This window comes from Pinus tabuliformis, chromosome 1_1, assembly GCF_031772625.1.
Source record: "Pinus tabuliformis cultivar Carrire ecotype Pingquan chromosome 1_1, CPIR1, whole genome shotgun sequence".
NCBI classification, from domain to species: Eukaryota; Viridiplantae; Streptophyta; class Pinopsida; order Pinales; family Pinaceae; genus Pinus; species Pinus tabuliformis.
This window is the reverse complement of record NC_142297.1, coordinates 537,339,603-537,343,638: the sequence shown is the minus strand read 5'-3', so window position 1 is coordinate 537,343,638 and position 4,036 is coordinate 537,339,603. Positions and strand designations below refer to the sequence as shown.

The following is a 4,036-nucleotide window of genomic DNA, read 5'->3' as shown; positions in this document are numbered from 1 at the left end:
TTCCAACATATATATAAAATATATGTGTGATAACTTCAATCTCTGTTCATGCAACCCATAAGGTCATTACCGTTAACATATATCACTAACATATTTAGAATTTGTCCAATATAGGTAACTTCCAGTACACTAGATATAATATTTTATAGAGGTCACTACCGGCTAGATACAACATATTTTTGGGAAACTTAATTTAGTTAACTGAAAAACAAACATATTTCAAAAAGACTTAAACTCACACAACTGAAATACAAATCATTTACCATTGATAAATTATTGATAAATTACCATTATGATTGTTTAAAATATAATTTTTAATATATAAATTAATTTGAATTCTATAGGGTCCGAAAACCACATATTATACTTCTGAAGCGAAAAGATCTCTATCAAATTTTAATCAAAATTGTTTTAGAAGATTATACCAAACAGTTAAAACTGCATTATTTAACACGGTGTTTAAGCTGCCAAGACTGTTATCGTTTTTATTGCGTTCTAAAATTATTGACATCGTTAATCGTGAATAGCAAAATAAGGTTCTCGCCTCGAATGGTCCAACGGTACGTAAGAAGTTGGCGGCGACGACGCGACGACACGAATTTAGTATTACAGAATTCAGAGAAGCAGAAGGATATTGCAGTGTGTCGTACACGTTTGAGAATCAATAATAAATTATTTGCTGAATTACGTGATAATCTGAAAAGAAATACGATTTGTTTCCACATATGATCCAGATGCAATATCCGCCTGTTAAATGTGTGAAAATCCTGCGATTTTTAGAAATTTTAAATTGTAAGATGATTTAAATGGTCACGGATTCAATGAACAACGGTGAAATAACAAGAGTGTAAAACGTGCAAAATGGTAATATTAAATAAATTAACTGGATTAGATGATAATCGAAAATGAGTTAGGTTGAGTAAACGTTAGGATATTTAGGAAAATAAGGAAGTTTAGGATATAAAATTTTAAAGATAATCATTGCACGTGTAATTGGAGATTTGAGTTATCAGTTTGTGTTTCTTGATAACAGTTAATTGGAGATTTGAGTTATCAATGTGTTGTTTGTTGATAGTAGTTAGTGATGTTGTTTTATTATTGGTTTAATAATTGAGTTATGAATAGTTTTCTTACTCTTTAGAATATGGTAGTTGTTAATTTTTTAAAGAATATTAATTTGTTTTTTAATAAAAAATAAAAATTTATGTACAGGGATAAATTATATTTTGCTAAAAAATAAGTATTATTGTTATGTTTTTAATTGAAAATGATAAACTGATATTGATTCAGTCTAATTAATAGAAGAAATGATTTTTTAAGATGGAATTTTTAATACAATTTTGAGTAAGATTGTGATTTGTGTTATTTAAAATGCATTTTTGAATAGGTTAATGTATTTAGCACTCTAGAAATCTAGTAAATTCTCAAATTAAACCACTTAAACTTAAAAGTTGTATAACTAATCCATGACAACAAATTTCTCACTAAAATAAAGTAAGAAAATCTTCCAAAAATCTACTTTAAATATGATTAAATAATTTTTTTTTGCGGAAATAAATTCAGCTCAATAAAAAAAAAAAAACAACCTAGAATTCCCTTGTTAAAAAACAAAAAAAAACAACCGATCTTAAAACTTGATAGTTATAAATCCTGAATTTCAGATAATTCTACCACATTTTTACAAAATTATATTTATGGCTTAAATTTATAATTAAAAAAATCTGTACTAAATTTTTAGCAAAATAAAGTAGAAAAAACAACCATAAAAGGCATTGCGCCTAATAGTTAAACTTGAGGAGATTCGCTGCTCTGAGAAAATAACATAATTACAGCTTCAGATAAAGATTGGCATGTGTTACTGTGGATAAGATGAACTGACAACGATTAGATTGATGCGATGGACAAAGTCAAACCTGCTGCTATGTGAAGCTGGCTGCAGCACGTGCGCACGCCGGACTAAACCGAATGATCTCCCATCAAACTATTTGTCCAGTCACATGACAGAGATGGCACGCCAACTTTTCTGGCAACCTTCAACGAGGATGAGAAATATGTAATCGTACGTCCCTAGGTTTGAATAATTCCTAATATTTCGTTGAAGCCAGGAATTTGTAGTCAATTTAGGATCGGAAAATCACAGAGAATTCTTATGCTTATGCGACCATGTCAAATTTTCCAAATTCAAAATCAAACGTGCGTGTTTCTGCAAATTATCATATCCACACAGCACCACGATCTAATCTATGTTATATATAGCCACATGATCTGTGTATACATACCTACTTGCACATAAGATTGCAAATCTCTCTAGTATGTAAAACTGCTGAAGCTAAGCCCTGGTTAGCCCCCCTGGCCTTCACTTGATCACGACATTGCAATTCAGAAATCTTAGAACTGTGGTTGAAACTCAGAAATTGTTAGAATGTTATATCAGATGATGCACCCGTATAGGATGAAGGTAATTCCTTCATGTTTGACAACTTCAAGCTTCGATGGTACTCTTCTGCATCAAGAATTCGGGGCACCAAAACCAATCAAAATCAATTGGAGTGGGATTCATCAAACCGGACTACTTGCCGATATGTGGCAACATATCCAAGGAGCAAACTTGTGGAATGGGTTATTAAATCCAATCAATCCACTTTTGAAAGCGGAGATACTTAGATATGGTGATTTCGCACAGTTATGCTATGATGCATTCGATAGTAAAGTTTGCATGAGTTATTATGGTGGGTGTAAATACAGCCCTGATGAAATACTTTATAGTAATTATAACGTGGCCGGTAATTGGCAAGCTTACTACGGGTATCAAGTCACCAAGTATTTGTATACTGAGACTGATATTATATTGGGGAGGCAGACAGAGCAATCTATTTGGATTGGCTTTATTGCGGTCTGCACAGATGCTCAACAAATACGAAGAGCGGGCCGGAGAGATATTATAATAGCGTGGAGAGGAACCCAAACATCTCAAGAATGGATACAAGATCTCACAGATTTTTTAGTTCCTGCTCGATTATCAACTACTAATGGTCTCAAGGAGAAGGGCGTCCGAGTAGAGAAGGGATTTCTAAATTGTTATAATTCTACAGGAGAAACTGCTCGTTCAGAAGTTATAAGACTCTTAGATAAATACAAGGACGAGGCCTTGAGTGTTACTTTAACTGGGCACAGTTTAGGAGCTGCTCTCGCAACCTTATGCTCATATGATGTTAAACAAATTCTGAACTTACATTCACCAGCACGCCCTACACCTGTTACTGTGTTTGCATTCGCCTCTCCACGAGTAGGGAATAGAGCATTCGCCCAAAGAATGGAAGAACTTGGTGTTAAGGTGCTTCGTTTGGTGAATAAGAACGATATTGTTCCCAAATTTCCTGGACTTGTTGTGAATGAGAACTCATGGGGATGGTTCAGAAATTTGTTGAGTTGGCTTCCCTGGACATATTTTCATGTTGGGGTCGAAGTTGTTTTGGACAACAATAACTCCCCCTTTCTGAAACATACGTGCAATCTTGTTAACGCGCACAATTTAGAGGTGTATCTTCATCTGATCGACGGTTATGTGGGAGAGGGTAAACCTTTCAAATCTTCTGGAAGAGACCCTGCTCTTGTCAATAAGAGCTGCGACTTACTGATCGAAAACCTTGGCATTCGTCCTCGTTGGTTCCAGCAGCAACCGGAAGATCGAATTTGCAACGCTGAATATGGCTACTCTAGCTGTATTCACGAAACCCCATGAAGAAATTGTATCGGGCTGTTTCCAAGATGTATATGGCCTTTGGTAGCTACATATTATCATAAAATGAGGTTGTCAGCCAATCAGTGATCTGTTACCGAAAAAGTGGTTAGTTCATCATGCAATCCAATGCATTCCAATCATGATTCATAAGTGATCATAAAATAGAAAATGCCAATCAAAAGCATTCCATTGTTATTAGGGCACAGGAATATGTTCGATGACCATAATAGTATCTATGTTCATCGAACATATTAACTAATATACATAGAAACCACTAATAACTAACATAGAAAC

The 4,036-nt window shown here is 34.1% G+C and overlaps 1 pseudogene; it reads left to right on the top strand.

Annotated features, from left to right (window-relative positions):
- The first annotated feature begins 2,581 nt into the window (after nt 1-2,581).
- On the top strand, nt 2,582-3,742 carry LOC149214175 (phospholipase A1-Igamma2, chloroplastic pseudogene; annotated as a pseudogene).
- Nucleotides 3,743-4,036: the final 294 nt, after the last annotated feature.